The sequence below is a fragment of the Megascapheus bottae genome, chromosome Y (assembly GCF_031878675.1).
Source record: "Megascapheus bottae isolate mThoBot1 chromosome Y, mThoBot2.hap1, whole genome shotgun sequence".
NCBI classification, from domain to species: domain Eukaryota; kingdom Metazoa; phylum Chordata; class Mammalia; order Rodentia; family Geomyidae; genus Megascapheus; species Megascapheus bottae.
Window position 1 is genome coordinate 974,955 of NC_143548.1, and position 19,476 is coordinate 994,430.

Below are 19,476 nucleotides of genomic sequence, written 5' to 3' on the forward strand. Positions count from 1 at the left end.
TCAGTAGGCACTTTCAAGGTCCAGAGAAATTTCCTAATGCATAATTAATTCACACACCAACATCTTTACGTTTTGAATTTTCCAATTTTCCTAGCTATGTTTCTTTGAAGGCTCAAGTGAGTAATAAATGAATACGCAGTGAATGACCCGACAACCTATGCTGCAGAGATACCAGTGAGATGTTGGCAGAAGTAATTAGAAATAATGGGTAGTTGAGGTATGGCACCCTAGTAGAACCTTGTGTGAAAATGAGTCACAGCTCTCCTTTATCAGCTGAATTCTTGCCTGTGTCTACCAATGTCAGACAAGAAATGGACGGGAAGTGTAAGAAGGGCCAGTTGTCCTCTTTTGGATGGGAAGGGGTGTGTCCGTGGACATAGGCGGAAGTGGGCGGGACTTCCTGGATGGGCGCCCCGGAAGTGAGGAGGCTGACCTGCGTCACAGAGCTGGCACCCCTCCCAGCGGCGGCCCCACACAGAAGGAAAGGTTGCCAAGGGAAAACTGCCTGCTGGGTCTACTGCCTTCCCAGTGAAGAAGGGATCCCACACTGCTGGGTTCACTGGTGAGTCCAGGAATCTTTCAAAGACCCATGAGACTCTTCGCTTTTCGTCCTTCTTTCAACTCCACCATGTGTATGTTAGCTGCTTGCCACGAGGATATTATCTTGACTATCCGCTCTCTAAACACTAGCTTTCTCCCTTCTTCCCTATGTGTCACCAGCTAGTCCCCAGAGTTTCCTTAATGTAGGCTCCATGATCCATGGACAAAGTTATTGGAACCCATTTCCTGTCCAGACTTCACAAAATGTCCATTTTGCTCCCCCATCACGGGACCTCTTTTCCTTTTCCTGTCATGATTTAGTGGGTGAGAGCAAACAGGACTTCTTGGCTCTGGCTGTAGTTCATAGTGCAAAGGCACATAAATTGTGCTGTAGTGGACTACCGACTGAGTTTGACAAACTGGACTGACTGCAGCTTGAAAATAAAAACTATGCCTAAGCCACTAATGACAAGTATTTCAGCACATCTTTCACAGATGCATGTGTTGAGATAAATATCAGATTTGATGGGAACTTTTTGTGGGTGTTTCTCTCGTACTTCTAAACATCTTAGAGTTTAATTCACCTGAACGTAATGCTACTTGTCTTGGCTATTTGCCCCGGCCAATGTTGTACCTTCTTGAAGCTGCGGACGCTTGGTGAAATACGATTTACTACCTTTCCAATATTCACTTTGAAAGTGAAATATATGCAGTGGAAAAGGGAATTACTTGGCGGATATGTGTAGCTTGGGTCATCTGTGCCTCTTTTAGACACAGTGGGAACAATGGATGCACAAAGCTCTGGGTACTTTTGTTTGGAAACATATTCCGAGACCAAGCCAGAAACGGTGATTTGGTTCAATCTGGACAATAGTGACCCTAAGAGGGCTCGGGGACCATTCCCCAGAAAGGAAATCAATCCCCAGGCCCGGCCAAAACTGACTCCGGAGGGTAAATAAAGCTTCAGAGCACGTATAGACGTTTTCCTATGAGTTTCAGGAATTTCTAAAATGACAAAGTTTTAAAATTTGGTTTTGATGGAATTAGTCATGATTTTGCTGAGATGCTTTTTCTCCCCACAGGATTGTGAAGAATACTCTGCCTGTCAGAATGGAAGAAGGTACATATCTTCCTTAGTTCATTCCTGGGTAGACTCTGGGTTTGTACAGTAGATGTTTCCCTTCTTACTTTTTTCTCTTTCTTCTCTCTCTCTCTCTCTCTCTCTCTCGTTTTCTTTCTTTCTTTTCATTCTTTCTTTCATGCTTTCTTTTCTTTCTTTCCTTATTTCGTTCTGTTGAAACCTACAGTGCATAATGTCATAAGCTACCCAAGAAAAGTATGTTTTTGTGGGATGTTAGCTGAACATCCAAACTTTTGGTAATGAATTTGAGTTTCATAGGTGGTTTTGGAAAGGGAAGAATGGAAGTGAACTGTGTGATTGATGCCTTTCCTAAGTGTGCATGCAGAAATGTCTAACCACTCAATGATGAACTTTGTGATTGTACACAAGTTATCTCAGAAATGAGTTTCTCTACTGTTATTCCTTGGTCCACTTTAATCCATCTCAGAGTAATGGTTCTCCAAAAATGCAGACATTGCCAGAGTAATCAAAGTGAAAGGACTGTCTTTCCCAAAGCTAGGTTTTGGAACCCTTTTCTTTTTCAGGTGAATCTGTGGATCCTGAAAGGTTATTGCAGTGCCCCTATGATCAAACTCACATGATCAGGTCTTGCAGATTCCCATACCACCTTGTAAAATGCAAAAAGGTAAATGTCACCTGAAAATGGAGAGTGTCACCACATGAAATCCTACTTTTATGGATCCCGTGTAGCCACTGGGAAGGAAATAATGGTGTCAGTGTCCAGGTGGAAGGAGCAAAGAAAGACTATTTTGTGATTTCAGGACCACTTTTAGCCCACATGTGCATTGGAGTCCTACAGAATTACAATGCACCTTGTGTGGAAATAGAGCTCCACACTGCAGAGCACAGGCAAGGTGAATTTCTGGTGGACCAGCACTCCTTCAGCAAGGCCAAGCTTGCTAACAAGCGGTGCTATTCTTCTTCACTCTTGCCTAGTCTCCAAAAGACAAGTATCGAATTTTTAAATTGAAAAGGCCATGTCAGAAATCTACTTCATTTGTTTCTGAGAGGGCTTTCCAATGGAAAGGTTTGGCTATCAGAAGAGGGGCCCAAAGGAGATCAAAAGAGATTTAGCTGGCATCTCTTTTCTATCCTCACTATATGGATTTCACAGTAACTATTTTGCAGTCAGCAAAAACTACACAATATTTGAAGGTTGATATGTTTTGTGCAAATGAAATCTCTTTTCTTCAAATACCATTGCTGTAGAAAACTTGAAATCGGGGGCAGAATGTGTCTCCTTCTGCTTAAGCCAGATGTGAATAGCGGCAGACACCAACTGGGGAGCATTTTCTAAGGAACCTTTTCCCTCTTGGTGCAATGTCCATTTTGCTCTGGTACACAATCAGTGGACATTTGAGTCACAGGAGGGGCAAACAAGGCCACAACCCCAAAGGGATGCTGGGAGTCATATTTTGTATTTGCAACCTGGTTCCACAGAATCATCCCGATATAGCTGCCAAACTAGCTACTTGTCCCTTCAATGCTCGCCACCTTATTCCCCGTGATCAACTCAGTTACCATATGGCAACTTGTATGGACAAACCATCTGTTGAAGACAGCCGGGGTGAGTCTGACCTCCACTGCACGATTCAAATGCGAGTGGGCCACTTAAGAGTGTCACATAGTTGTGATGTGGTATGTCCTCTTTTATGTAGTGAACCTCATTCCCACCGAGATTCAGGATGAGTGGTCTGGAACCACAGGGCAATTTCCTTCCTGTGCTGAAGATTCTGATAAAGGTAGGTCGCTGGTTCTGTAGTTCTGTGTCTGCCACGTCAAATGTGAACTATACCAGGAGTGTAAATGCTGTGCTTTCAACTCACAAGTACTCTGTAAACGGCTTTGATGGCAAACCTTTTGCTGCTTAGCAATCGGAAGAAAAGTATTTTCATCTTGCCATAGGGAGATATGCAGTGTGAACCGAACTAATGCCTGTCTCAAACCCACATCTACTATGCCAATGAATTACTTCAGGGCTTTTCCTTTGGTGTTCATTTAGGTGTCACGGTTACGTCAGTGCCTTCCTGTGTTGAATATTACTTGTGTGTGTTTGTCTGAAAGGAAGTCCGTTTCTTATGCAACCCCACCTAAATGTCTTGGTTTCCTTTGGTAGAATGCTTGGAACATCCTAGCCCAAGTTTCATTTGGGGCACGGGGAATTCTTCAAGCAAAAGCAGGTAAGGACTCACTGGCTTCGCCTCACACACATTACACTGTCTTGTGTAAAATCACCTGGCAAGACTCATGGATACCCAGCTTTGTGTCCTGTCTAATCCTAAAAGTTCAGTTCCAAACCCCTGGTATTCTTAGGCTTTCCCAGTGTCATGCATACACTGATTCGTTCGTTGAATCCCAGCGTCTAGGAAGGAACAGCATTATGGAAAGAAATGAAAACTAGAATATCCTGGGCCAAACCAAGGTCCTTTGCGTTGTCAATTGCTGAGTTGGTGCTGAGGAAAGAGTTGGCCAATATCCATTCCTTCAGCCATATTATTGGTGACTCAGTCTCCCTCTTTTCATTATCCATTGATTGTATACAATTACTCTTGGTGGTGGTGGTGGTGGTTGTGGTGGTGGTGGTGATGGTCCTGAGTGGCTGTCAGCCTGGAGATGGTCCCTGTACCTCCCCTTTTCAGCAGAAGTCAAGTGCTGTTTCATTGGAGCCACAGACCCCTGCCAATTGCAAAGAGCGTAACTGTAGAGAAGACTTTCCTGGGTTTCCCCTTAGCTCAGTGTGCTGTCCTGCTAGGATTTCAGGAGAGAAGCATTAAACACATTCTTAAAGTGACTCTGGAAATGCCAACCAGTACCTTTCAACAGCTTCTCAATTCCCAAATTGATTATAGAGGTATGACAGCAGGAAGAGAATTGTTCCTTCTTTTTTTTCTTTTTTTTTAGTGTAATTAGTAAAAGGGTTACATGATATTTGCCCGATAGAAGGTGCATTAATTCACATACATTGATACCCTTTCACATGTCTTGGTACCCGTTTTCCTCCCCCCCACACCCCGCACCCATCTTGGTTTTCCCCCCTCCCTATCAAATTTCAAATATCCAAATACAAATAAATTCAAGATATCAGATAACAAAGTGAGATACTATACCAATATGAGATAACCAAGGGACAGCAAAGGAGATGAGAGACAACATAGTACATTAAGGACAACAATCATTCATTATATGGCTTTTGTTTCACTATCTTGGAGGTCCTTTCAATTAGCTTCACATTATATGTCCTTATGTATCAAGAGTTTGCTCTATTGCAAATCTCTGCTAGTAGAGCCCAAGGTTTCTACTGATTATGACGAAGGAGGGAAACCATTGAGCCTAAGTTCCTTTGAGTCTGGCTTACTTCACTTAATATGATTTTTTCTAAGTCTTTCCATTTCCTAACAAATGGGGCGATGTCATTCTTTCTGACAGCAGCATAGAATTCCATTGTTTACAAATACCACAACTTGTTGATCCACTCATCAACTGAGGGACATCTAGGTTGGTTCCATATCTTTGCTATGGTGAATAGTGCTGCAATGAACATTGTTGTGCTAGTGGGTTTAGTATGTCCTTGTTTCTGGGTGGTTGGGTAAATGCCAAGTAGTGGAATTGCTGGGTCATAGGGGAGTTCTATGTTTAGCCTTTTGAGGCACTGCCACACTGCTTTCCATAGTGGTTGAACGAGTTTGCACTCCCACCAACAGTGTAGTAGTGATCCCTCCTGGCCACATCCCCTCCATCATCTGTTGTCATTCGTTTTCCTGATCTTGACTCAACTCTCCAATTAAACAGCATAGGCTGTCTAGTTGGATGAAAAAGCAAGAGCTACAGTTCTGCTGTCTTCAAGAGACACATCTTACCCAAAAAGGCAAGCATCTTTTGAAAGTGAGAGGTTGGAATAAACTCTATCAAGCTAACGACCCCCATAAACAGGCTGGAGTTGCCATCCTCATATCAGATTAAATAGACTTCAAACCAAAATTAGTAAGAAAAGACAAAGAAGGTTACTACATAGTACTAAAGGAATTGTTCCTTCTTCAAGAGAGGTTCCTGTCTGCCTCTTAGTGTAAATGCTCCCCGAGAATCTTCTTGGTGGCTTAATATGTCCACTGAGTCAATATGTGCATTCAAAAAAGACTGGAGAAAGAGTATTGCCAGGAATTTCTTTTTGCACATTCCCTATTTCATGATTTTGAATTACTTATGAAACTTTTTAAGGAAAATAGAAAACGCAGACCTAAAGAGTAGCATTGGTAATGAGTAGGATATATATGGAACTCTATGTGTATACATCTGTCACATCAAAGACATCGAGAAAAGAAATGAAGAGAAATCACATAATCAGAGATGTTTGAAGACATTTTTATTCTTTGCCACTTCCTATAAACCATTGAAATTTCTCATAGACATTTCCAGTTGCATCGGTATTTTGTGCATGATTCTACACATTTGAGATCTTGTTCATAGTGTGATGGCATGTTTGGATGAACATAGGCCCCTCTTTCTAAGCAACTAATTTTGGCATATTTTATATTCACAGAAGGAATTGAGGAATAGCGAGAGAGCTTCCTGAGATACATCTATGCAGAGGGTAAGTATGTGGGTTATTATATATAAGTGAACAGAGAGTTGGTTATTACCTGGGGTAAATCAATTGTCCTGACATATGTTGTTGCTGGTATGCAATCACCGCACCGTCTTCTTGGGCTTCATTCCACCCGGCACGGTTCACATGAGCCACAGGGTGAATTGTGATGCGGAAAGGCTATGTTTCCCAGGGGCATTCTCGGTAGAGCTGTCCATGTGAAACCATGATCCTAGAATTCATTTCCCTTTTCCAACCTGGTGTCCCAAGTTGGACCCATCTTGTCCTTCTTTGGACGCGGAAAAGGAAATAGTGTGCTTGTGAACTGAAGAAAGCAACTGTTTACCATTTAGCATTCCGTGGAATTGTGGCTTTTGTGTTTTTTGGTGAACCTTACATGCATTCATAATCATGTTTTCTTGTGTGATTAGAGAATTCCAAGTACTTACATGTGCAACCAATGACGTTTTGTTCTCTCATCCAATTGAGTTTACTGCTGAAATATTGTTTATATTTATCATGGCTGTCTTTCAACACCACGAAAGGTCTGACTTGGTAGATCTGAAATTTGAGCCTCGTGTGATTTGACCTGTCATTCATTGTGAAGAGTAGAGCTGGTGGCAACTTCAGATCATGTATGTTACTGTAGAACCTTGCAATTTCTCTCTGTACCGGGATCTGTCATTGATGCCAGCAGGATGAAGAATAATATAAAATTTCTATGCATTTATGTGTGTACATGTGTTAAGATGATATACGAATCATTGATAGGTTTCTGCAATTGGAAAGCTTTGCACGTACGTACCCTTTTTTGTCTTCCTTACGCTGTGATTTTTACTCCTCTGTACTCACCGGGATTTTCCCTCTGAAAAATGTTATCAGAGTAGATATTTTTTTGGTTTTGTTGTTGTGTGGTGTTAGTATTTTGGGTTGTTTGTTAGTTTCTTTTTTGAAATGTTGTACCTCAGAATCGTGACATAGTCCTTATTGAACACAGGTAGGCTTCTGTATTCCATCCCTTTCCATTCATATGCCTTTTACATGATGCTTGATAAGCATGTGTAGGAAACTTCTTGTTTGATCATCCATCGTTTTGTGTATATTTTCATGCATTAGAATTAGAGAAGAATTCTGCTCATCTTACTTTCAAACAGGAGGAAATCCTTTCTGCAGTCCTGCTGATTGCATTTTCTGTATTTATTCTGAAGCACCGGACTGCTTTTTTCTCTTTCGGGCGATGTGTTACACATCAGTGCTATTAAAGTAATACAGATCCATTACAAGAGGTTCCATGAAGTGGTTGAGATTGACCACATTCCTATGAGTACTCTTTGAGTAATTTCTTATAGTTTTTGGAAAATGTGTTTCTTTTTCTGGTAAGGTATAGTGGTCTAACGCAAGTGTCAGGTAATGGTTTCCTTATATCTCGAACATTAGTATGGCACCTCAAGTAATTCTCCCTTCAACCTCCCACTCAGAACTTCTTGTATTTCTCTTCCCATCCCTATGTAAAATAAAGGCATGAATGTGTAAAAAAAAGAAAAATGTGCCAGGAAACAATATCAGATACGGTAACCTGTTGAGACAATGCACAAGGGGAAAGTAGAGAAAAGAAACTGATTTACATAGTTTATTAAGACCAGAAATTCTCAGAAAGACCTCTTGTTTCCATGTCTGATTGTTGAATTCGTTAGTCCCGTCCATATGGTCTCATGTGCATATCTGTTGAATGACTGTGATCCACTACTGGCAAATGCAAACTGTTCACTACATGTTACACAGGAGGGAAACTTAAATATGGAGGTTCCCTATGACACACAACCCAAACCCTGGGCATTTCCCGAAATGTCCAGAAGGGTGGCCATGCTGAGGCTCCTAGCACAGTGATGTTCACTGCCGCGTTATTTCATGTGGCTTATGTATGCAACCAACTGAGAGGACCCTAAATAGATATTAAGGCAACGGAGTATTGATACACAGTGGTATTCTCCGCTGCCATTCCCACTAATGACATCGCCCCAATCTGAACCCAAATGGAGGGGCATCGAACCAAATCATGGTAAGTGAAGTAAGGCAGAGCCAAAGGCTCATGAAGAATTCGGCACCAGCTATTAAAAGAAAGGGTTCTCAGCTGGGAGATTCTCACAGAAAGAGAGTGCTTCCTTAGCATGCATGAAGCCTTGGCTTTGATTCCACAGGACCACAGAACTGGTGGTGTGGACGAAGTGGTAGAGCTCTAGTGGATAAACCCCAGGAGTCCTGCCAAGGCCCTGAGATCAAGGGCCAAGACTGGCCAAAAGCAAAATAAAATTTAAAAAATTGCCGAATGGCTTTTCCTAGGGTCAATTTTCACATGAACACACTTTAAAATATATACTCAGAAGAGACCCAGTCTAATTCTCAGAAGCTGTGCATATGTTTGTTATGTTTCTATGGATAATGAGTTCAAGAAAGCCAGCTAGTCTCACCGCTAGTTGCCAATGTGCTAATTTATCACTGCCACATCCCCGGTAGTTGCTTGTTGCTCTTCGGTTGTCCAGAGAGATATATTCAAGCTTCCTTTCCCTAGGAATGTGAGATAATGCTAATTCTCATTCATTCCCTTTCAGAAATGATTCATCAGGCAAAACACATTGGTTCCAGGTTTTACTTCAGTTTTAATGAGTTACAATATTAAATGTATTAGGACTCTCAGGACTTGAATGGATTTTCATTTACGATGTCAACTCTCTCCGATTTCTTTGGAAAATACCTTGCTCGCCCTCAATCCTCATCACAGAACCCAGGGGCCTGTACATTACCCCTTTTAGTTTGACTGGGAAAATACAGGTAAGGAAAACCTGATGGTGAACTGAAGGAAGTGCCTAGGTTTCTCTTAGGGAAGACAACTACTCTGTTCTTTCCAGTGCAGTCAGGCAGGTTCAACCCTATTCCTCCAAATGAGAACATGGTTGCAACTCAGGTCCTCTCAATGCCTTCTTGGGAAAGTTGTCAACAGTCTGAGAAACATTTCTGGCCTAATATTTGTCATGCATAACTCTGTCAAACTTTGCATGAGCGAGTGATAATCCCCACTATGTGTAATGTCTGCTTGTGATACTTCACTGCAAGGGAACACCTGACAGCAAATGGCATCCAACATTGATGGAGTGTAGTGAAAAGTTGCACATCCATGACAGGTTACAGCTAAGTGGTGAGAATCTGACCAGTACACGGCTCTCAAGGGGAAAGGAAAGTTTTTGTCTTTGACCATGTACAGGTATTTTTACCAAGTGCTTAAAGTAGAGTGCACTCACAGTAACCCAGGACTCTGTCATCATGCCTTACATGCTCAGTCTAGTTTCCATTGTAGCAGCATATGTGTAAATTGCACCACATTCTTCTTCTACTGCTATTCCTTTGCATTCCTTTGGTGCCATGGATTACTCTTCAGAGTTACAAGACATTGAATAAAGTTTTGGAAGTTCAGACATGGGAAAGTACTCATCACAAGTGCATTTGAGAAGATTAGCGTTCACCAAGGAAAATTTGATCTTCGTTGGTTCTCTGATTTTCATGGTTAAAATGTAATTCCTTCTGGGAATGACCCTTTTTTGCCACCAAGGTTCCTTGGGTTTTACTATGAGCGGTACTGGTGGGATTCCTCCGATAATCTGATCAGCAAGTGCAGCACGATGGGTGAACTCTATCATGATGCAATCATGGCTTGGAATGGTGTGGAACCAGTAGTCTACAGGGAAATATCTACATATTCCGTACTGGCAGCAGCCTAGACAACAGAACAACAGCCAATCCTCTGCCAGAGAATGGAGTTGGACATTTGGGACAATTTAGCTCCTCATTCCCAAATGTCTTGGAACAGGTGGCCAGAATCCTATTCAAAGAAGCCACATAGAGGTCTCATTCACCCATGTTGTTAGTTAGGGAAGGATCTGGAAGTCACCGTGGAATTCATGAAACTGTTATCCTTAGCGTGACAACAGATGTGCCTTAGAACAGTCCACCTTTGCTGAGTGTGTCTGGGCTGAGATGCGACACGGTACTTGCCAGTACAAGTGGACATTAGTCTTTGAAATCCTCTGCTTCGCTGTCATTACAAACATGGATATGCATGATTTCTAAGACCCTCATTGGTACCACCATAAGCAGGACTATGGAAAGAATATTCAAAGTGCAAGATAGCTTCATTAGTGGTACCACAAACACCATCTGCACGGATGCCCTGTTCATTATGAAGATGGAAACCTCATTCCTGTCTTCCATGCTCAAATTATACATGGAAGAGCAAAAGTACATAATTCCTTCTTATCCTAGGTAGATGCTTTCAGTCCAGTTCCTGTTCACTCTCCTTCGCATTTCTCAAGGCTCGATCCCTACCAGTGCTGACACAACAACACTCCTGACTTTTTTGGTGTATGTGGTACTGAGTTCATGCCTGTAATCCAAGCGATTGAAGGGAGATGAGATCCGAGTAAAGCAGTTCAAAGGCAGCCCTGTCATTGAAAGCAGAGAGACTCTTATTTTCCTTCACCAGTAGAGAAACAAAGTAGGGTTGTTTCTCTAAAGGCAAGGTGGTTCCCCCAGCTGAAGAAATCAAGAACCATACCCAGGCCAGAATCAGTAGAAGAGAGAACTCTGGAGCCACAGATCAGTGACAGCCCCGAGAACCATAATACACCCCTAGGACCACATAACTAGAACATAGAAAACAGGATGACAAGGGAGACAGACAGACAGACAGAGTTTTGACATATACATGTGGGTCGGGAATCACCACGGTGTGAACTTCTCTTGTAATAAAACTCTCATGGTGAGACTCATTTGCATATCCTTATCTACTTTACTATTATGTTACATGAGGAGAATTCAAGGTAGGTTATAGGAAGTTATGAAGAAATAACCGAGAAATATGCAGGGAAGCCCAAACAACGTTTTGCTGAAGATTTCATATTTAATCTTCATCTGGAAACCCAGTCCATCCTTATCCCAATGTAATCTTTCATGGTAACAGATGTGTGGACTTGTATTTAGATTATGGTTCAGTAGGCACTTTCAAGGTCCAGAGAAATTTCCTAATGCATAATTAATTCACACACCAACATCTTTACGTTTTGAATTTTCCAATTTTCCTAGCTATGTTTCTTTGAAGGCTCAAGTGAGTAATAAATGAATACGCAGTGAATGACCCGACAACCTATGCTGCAGAGATACCAGTGAGATGTTGGCAGAAGTAATTAGAAATAATGGGTAGTTGAGGTATGGCACCCTAGTAGAACCTTGTGTGAAAATGAGTCACAGCTCTCCTTTATCAGCTGAATTCTTGCCTGTGTCTACCAATGTCAGACAAGAAATGGACGGGAAGTGTAAGAAGGGCCAGTTGTCCTCTTTTGGATGGGAAGGGGTGTGTCCGTGGACGTAGGCGGAAGTGGGCGGGACTTCCTGGATGGGCGCCCCGGAAGTGAGGAGGCTGACCTGCGTCACAGAGCTGGCACCCCTCCCAGCGGCGGCCCCACACAGAAGGAAAGGTTGCCAAGGGAAAACTGCCTGCTGGGTCTACTGCCTTCCCAGTGAAGAAGGGATCCCACACTGCTGGGTTCACTGGTGAGTCCAGGAATCTTTCAAAGACCCATGAGACTCTTCGCTTTTCGTCCTTCTTTCAACTCCACCATGTGTATGTTAGCTGCTTGCCACGAGGATATTATCTTGACTATCCGCTCTCTAAACACTAGCTTTCTCCCTTCTTCCCTATGTGTCACCAGCTAGTCCCCAGAGTTTCCTTAATGTAGGCTCCATGATCCATGGACAAAGTTATTGGAACCCATTTCCTGTCCAGACTTCACAAAATGTCCATTTTGCTCCCCCATCACGGGACCTCTTTTCCTTTTCCTGTCATGATTTAGTGGGTGAGAGCAAACAGGACTTCTTGGCTCTGGCTGTAGTTCATAGTGCAAAGGCACATAAATTGTGCTGTAGTGGACTACCGACTGAGTTTGACAAACTGGACTGACTGCAGCTTGAAAATAAAAACTATGCCTAAGCCACTAATGACAAGTATTTCAGCACATCTTTCACAGATGCATGTGTTGAGATAAATATCAGATTTGATGGGAACTTTTTGTGGGTGTTTCTCTCGTACTTCTAAACATCTTAGAGTTTAATTCACCTGAACGTAATGCTACTTGTCTTGGCTATTTGCCCCGGCCAATGTTGTACCTTCTTGAAGCTGCGGACGCTTGGTGAAATACGATTTACTACCTTTCCAATATTCACTTTGAAAGTGAAATATATGCAGTGGAAAAGGGAATTACTTGGCAGATATGTGTAGCTTGGGTCATCTGTGCCTCTTTTAGACACAGTGGGAACAATGGATGCACAAAGCTCTGGGTACTTTTGTTTGGAAACATATTCCGAGACCAAGCCAGAAACGGTGATTTGGTTCAATCTGGACAATAGTGACCCTAAGAGGGCTCGGGGACCATTCCCCAGAAAGGAAATCAATCCCCAGGCCCGGCCAAAACTGACTCCGGAGGGTAAATAAAGCTTCAGAGCACGTATAGACGTTTTCCTATGAGTTTCAGGAATTTCTAAAATGACAAAGTTTTAAAATTTGGTTTTGATGGAATTAGTCATGATTTTGCTGAGATGCTTTTTCTCCCCACAGGATTGTGAAGAATACTCTGCCTGTCAGAATGGAAGAAGGTACATATCTTCCTTAGTTCATTCCTGGGTAGACTCTGGGTTTGTACAGTAGATGTTTCCCTTCTTACTTTTTTCTCTTTCTTCTCTCTCTCTCTCTCTCTCTCTCTCTCGTTTTCTTTCTTTCTTTTCATTCTTTCTTTCATGCTTTCTTTTCTTTCTTTCTTTCCTTATTTCTTTCTGTTGAAACCTACAGTGCATAATGTCATAAGCTACCCAAGAAAAGTATGTTTTTGTGGGATGTTAGCTGAACATCCAAACTTTTGGTAATGAATTTGAGTTTCATAGGTGGTTTTGGAAAGGGAAGAATGGAAGTGAACTATGTGATTGATGCCTTTCCTAAGTGTGCATGCAGAAATGTCTAACCACTCAATGATGAACTTTGTGATTGTACACAAGTTATCTCAGAAATGAGTTTCTCTACTGTTATTCCTTGGTCCACTTTAATCCATCTCAGAGTAATGGTTCTCCAAAAATGCAGACATTGCCAGAGTAATCAAAGTGAAAGGATTGTCTTTCCCAAAGCTAGGTTTTGGAACCCTTTTCTTTTTCAGGTGAATCTGTGGATCCTGAAAGGTTATTGCAGTGCCCCTATGATCAAACTCACATGATCAGGTCTTGCAGATTCCCATACCACCTTGTAAAATGCAAAAAGGTAAATGTCACCTGAAAATGGAGAGTGTCACCACATGAAATCCTACTTTTATGGATCCCGTGTAGCCACTGGGAAGGAAATAATGGTGTCAGTGTCCAGGTGGAAGGAGCAAAGAAAGACTATTTTGTGATTTCAGGACCACTTTTAGCCCACATGTGCATTGGAGTCCTACAGAATTACAATGCACCTTGTGTGGAAATAGAGCTCCACACTGCAGAGCACAGGCAAGGTGAATTTCTGGTGGACCAGCACTCCTTCAGCAAGGCCAAGCTTGCTAACAAGCGGTGCTATTCTTCTTCACTCTTGCCTAGTCTCCAAAAGACAAGTATCGAATTTTTAAATTGAAAAGGCCATGTCAGAAATCTACTTCATTTGTTTCTGAGAGGGCTTTCCAATGGAAAGGTTTGGCTATCAGAAGAGGGGCCCAAAGGAGATCAAAAGAGATTTAGCTGGCATCTCTTTTCTATCCTCACTATATGGATTTCACAGTAACTATTTTGCAGTCAGCAAAAACTACACAATATTTGAAGGTTGATATGTTTTGTGCAAATGAAATCTCTTTTCTTCAAATACCATTGCTGTAGAAAACTTGAAATCGGGGGCAGAATGTGTCTCCTTCTGCTTAAGCCAGATGTGAATAGCGGCAGACACCAACTGGGGAGCATTTTCTAAGGAACCTTTTCCCTCTTGGTGCAATGTCCATTTTGCTCTGGTACACAATCAGTGGACATTTGAGTCACAGGAGGGGCAAACAAGGCCACAACCCAAAAGGGATGCTGGGAGTCATATTTTGTATTTGCAACCTGGTTCCACAGAATCATCCCGATATAGCTGCCAAACTAGCTACTTGTCCCTTCAATGCTCGCCACCTTATTCCCCGTGATCAACTCAGTTACCATATGGCAACTTGTATGGACAAACCATCTGTTGAAGACAGCCGGGGTGAGTCTGACCTCCACTGCACGATTCAAATGCGAGTGGGCCACTTAAGAGTGTCACATAGTTGTGATGTGGTATGTCCTCTTTTATGTAGTGAACCTCATTCCCACCGAGATTCAGGATGAGTGGTCTGGAACCACAGGGCAATTTCCTTCCTGTGCTGAAGATTGGGATAAAGGTAGGTCGCTGGTTCTGTAGTTCTGTGTCTGCCACGTCAAATGTGAACTATACCAGGAGTGTAAATGCTGTGCTTTCAACTCACAAGTACTCTGTAAACGGCTTTGATGGCAAACCTTTTGCTGCTTAGCAATCGGAAGAAAAGTATTTTCATCTTGCCATAGGGAGATATGCAGTGTGAACCGAACTAATGCCTGTCTCAAACCCACATCTACTATGCCAATGAATTACTTCAGGGCTTTTCCTTTGGTGTTCATTTAGGTGTCACGGTTACGTCAGTGCCTTCCTGTGTTGAATATTACTTGTGTGTGTTTGTCTGAAAGGAAGTCAGTTTCTTATGCAACCCCACCTAAATGTCTTGGTTTCCTTTGGTAGAATGCTTGGAACATCCTAGCCCAAGTTTCATTTGGGGCACGGGGAATTCTTCAAGCAAAAGCAGGTAAGGACTCACTGGCTTCGCCTCACACACATTACACTGTCTTGTGTAAAATCACCTGGCAAGACTCATGGATACCCAGCTTTGTGTCCTGTCTAATCCTAAAAGTTCAGTTCCAAACCCCTGGTATTCTTAGGCTTTCCCAGTGTCATGCATACACTGATTCGTTCGTTGAATCCCAGCGTCTAGGAAGGAACAGCATTATGGAAAGAAATGAAAACTAGAATATCCTGGGCCAAACCAAGGTCCTTTGCGTTGTCAATTGCTGAGTTGGTGCTGAGGAAAGAGTTGGCCAATATCCATTCCTTCAGCCATATTATTGGTGACTCAGTCTCCCTCTTTTCATTATCCATTGATTGTATACAATTACTCTTGGTGGTGGTGGTGGTGGTGGTGGTGGTGATGGTCCTGAGTGGCTGTCAGCCTGGAGATGGTCCCTGTACCTCCCCTTTTCAGCAGAAGTCAAGTGCTGTTTCATTGGAGCCACAGACCCCTGCCAATTGCAAAGAGCGTAACTGTAGAGAAGACTTTCCTGGGTTTCCCCTTAGCTCAGTGTGCTGTCCTGCTAGGATTTCAGGAGAGAAGCATTAAACACATTCTTAAAGTGACTCTGGAAATGCCAACCAGTACCTTTCAACAGCTTCTCAATTCCCAAATTGATTATAGAGGTATGACAGCAGGAAGAGAATTGTTCCTTCTTTTTTTTCTTTTTTTTTAGTGTAATTAGTAAAAGGGTTACATGATATTTGCCAGATAGAAGGTGCATTAATTCACATACATTGATACCCTTTCACATGTCTTGGTACCCGTTTTCCTCCCCCCCACACCCCGCACCCATCTTGGTTTTCCCCCCTCCCTATCAAATTTCAAATATCCAAATACAAATAAATTCAAGATATCAGATAACAAAGTGAGATACTATACCAATATGAGATAACCAAGGGACAGCAAAGGAGATGAGAGACAACATAGTACATTAAGGACAACAATCATTCATTATATGGCTTTTGTTTCACTATCTTGGAGGTCCTTTCAATTAGCTTCACATTATATGTCCTTATGTATCAAGAGTTTGCTCTATTGCAAATCTCTGCTAGTAGAGCCCAAGGTTTCTACTGATTATGACGAAGGAGGGAAACCATTGAGCCTAAGTTCCTTTGAGTCTGGCTTACTTCACTTAATATGATTTTTTCTAAGTCTTTCCATTTCCTAACAAATGGGGCGATGTCATTCTTTCTGACAGCAGCATAGAATTCCATTGTTTACAAATACCACAACTTGTTGATCCACTCATCAACTGAGGGACATCTAGGTTGGTTCCATATCTTTGCTATGGTGAATAGTGCTGCAATGAACATTGTTGTGCTAGTGGGTTTAGTATGTCCTTGTTTCTGGGTGGTTGGGTAAATGCCAAGAAGTGGAATTGCTGGGTCATAGGGGAGTTCTATGTTTAGCCTTTTGAGGCACTGCCACACTGCTTTCCATAGTGGTTGAACGAGTTTGCACTCCCACCAACAGTGTAGTAGTGATCCCTCCTGGCCACATCCCCTCCATCATCTGTTGTCATTCGTTTTCCTGATCTTGACTCAACTCTCCAATTAAACAGCATAGGCTGTCTAGTTGGATGAAAAAGCAAGAGCTACAGTTCTGCTGTCTTCAAGAGACACATCTTACCCAAAAAGGCAAGCATCTTTTGAAAGTGAGAGGTTGGAATAAACTCTATCAAGCTAACGACCCCCATAAACAGGCTGGAGTTGCCATCCTCATATCAGATTAAATAGACTTCAAACCAAAATTAGTAAGAAAAGACAAAGAAGGTTACTACATAGTACTAAAGGAATTGTTCCTTCTTCAAGAGAGGTTCCTGTCTGCCTCTTAGTGTAAATGCTCCCCGAGAATCTTCTTGGTGGCTTAATATGTCCACTGAGTCAATATGTGCATTCAAAAAAGACTGGAGAAAGAGTATTGCCAGGAATTTCTTTTTGCACATTCCCTATTTCATGATTTTGAATTACTTATGAAACTTTTTAAGGAAAATAGAAAACGCAGACCTAAAGAGTAGCATTGGTAATGAGTAGGATATATATGGAACTCTATGTGTATACATCTGTCACATCAAAGACATCGAGAAAAGAAATGAAGAGAAATCACATAATCAGAGATGTTTGAAGACATTTTTATTCTTTGCCACTTCCTATAAACCATTGAAATTTCTCATAGACATTTCCAGTTGCATCGGTATTTTGTGCATGATTCTACACATTTGAGATCTTGTTCATAGTGTGATGGCATGTTTGGATGAACATAGGCCCCTCTTTCTAAGCAACTAATTTTGGCATATTTTATATTCACAGAAGGAATTGAGGAATAGCGAGAGAGCTTCCTGAGATACATCTATGCAGAGGGTAAGTATGTGGGTTATTATATATAAGTGAACAGAGAGTTGGTTATTACCTGGGGTAAATCAATTGTCCTGACATATGTTGTTGCTGGTATGCAATCACCGCACCGTCTTCTTGGGCTTCATTCCACCCGGCACGGTTCACATGAGCCACAGGGTGAATTGTGATGCGGAAAGGCTATGTTTCCAAGGGGCATTCTCGGTAGAGCTGTCCATGTGAAACCATGATCCTAGAATTCATTTCCCTTTTCCAACCTGGTGTCCCAAGTTGGACCCATCTTGTCCTTCTTTGGACGCGGAAAAGGAAATAGTGTGCTTGTGAACTGAAGAAAGCAACTGTTTACCATTTAGCATTCCGTGGAATTGTGGCTTTTGTGTTTTTTGGTGAACCTTACATGCATTCATAATCATGTTTTCTTGTGTGATTAGAGAATTCCAAGTACTTACATGTGCAACCAATGACGTTTTGTTCTCTCATCCAATTGAGTTTACTGCTGAAATATTGTTTATATTTATCATGGCTGTCTTTCAACACCACGAAAGGTCTGACTTGGTAGATCTGAAATTTGAGCCTCGTGTGATTTGACCTGTCATTCATTGTGAAGAGTAGAGCTGGTGGCAACTTCAGATCATGTATGTTACTGTAGAACCTTGCAATTTCTCTCTGTACCGGGATCTGTCATTGATGCCAGCAGGATGAAGAATAATATAAAATTTCTATGCATTTATGTGTGTACATGTGTTAAGATGATATACAAATCATTGATAGGTTTCTGCAATTGGAAAGCTTTGCACGTACGTACCCTTTTTTGTCTTCCTTACGCTGTGATTTTTACTCCTCTGTACTCACCGGGATTTTCCCTCTGAAAAATGTTATCAGAGTAGATATTTTTTTGGTTTTGTTGTTGTGTGGTGTTAGTATTTTGGGTTGTTTGTTAGTTTCTTTTTTGAAATGTTGTACCTCAGAATCGTGACATAGTCCTTATTGAACACAGGTAGGCTTCTGTATTCCATCCCTTTCCATTCATATGCCTTTTACATGATGCTTGATAAGCATGTGTAGGAAACTTCTTGTTTGATCATCCATCGTTTTGTGTATATTTTCATGCATTAGAATTAGAGAAGAATTCTGCTCATCTTACTTCCAAACAGGAGGAAATCCTTTCTGCAGTCCTGCTGATTGCATTTTCTGTATTTATTCTGAAGCACCGGACTGCTTTTTTCTCTTTCGGGCGATGTGTTACACATCAGTGCTATTAAAGTAATACAGATCCATTACAAGAGGTTCCATGAAGTGGTTGAGATTGACCACATTCCTATGAGTATTCTTTGAGTAATTTCTTATAGTTTTTGGAAAATGTGTTTCTTTTTCTGGTAAGGTACAGTGGTCTAACGCAAGTGTCAGGTAATGGTTTCCTTATATCTCGAACATTAGTATGGCACCTCAAGTAATTCTCCCTTCAACCTCCCACTCAGAACTTCTTGTATTTCTCTTCCCATCCCTATGTAAAATAAAGGCATGAATGTGTAAAAAAAAGAAAAATGTGCCAGGAAACAATATCAGATACGGTAACCTGTTGAGACAATGCACAAGGGGAAAGTAGAGAAAAGAAACTGATTTACATAGTTTATTAAGACCAGAAATTCTCAGAAAGACCTCTTGTTTCCATGTCTGATTGTTGAATTCGTTAGTCCCGTCCATATGGTCTCATGTGCATATCTGTTGAATGACTGTGATCCACTACTGGCAAATGCAAACTGTTCACTACATGTTACACAGGAGGGAAACTTAAATATGGAGGTTCCCTATGACACACAACCCAAACCCTGGGCATTTCCCGAAATGTCCAGAAGGGTGGCCATGCTGAGGCTCCTAGCACAGTGATGTTCACTGCCGCGTTATTTCATG

At 41.8% G+C, this 19,476-nt stretch overlaps 2 long non-coding RNA genes across 2 annotated transcripts; both read left to right on the forward strand.

The window, feature by feature from the left end:
* Positions 1-475: 475 nt before the first annotated feature.
* On the forward strand, positions 476-2,300 carry LOC150040186 (uncharacterized). The gene is made up of 3 exons (XR_016534029.1): positions 476-562; positions 1,623-1,660; positions 2,206-2,300. It is a non-coding gene; the product is annotated as an uncharacterized LOC150040186 (long non-coding RNA).
* Positions 2,301-11,777: 9,477 nt separating this feature from the next.
* On the forward strand, positions 11,778-13,608 carry LOC150040187 (uncharacterized). The gene is made up of 3 exons (XR_016534030.1): positions 11,778-11,864; positions 12,925-12,962; positions 13,514-13,608. It is a non-coding gene; the product is annotated as an uncharacterized LOC150040187 (long non-coding RNA).
* The last annotated feature ends 5,868 nt before the right edge of the window (positions 13,609-19,476 follow it).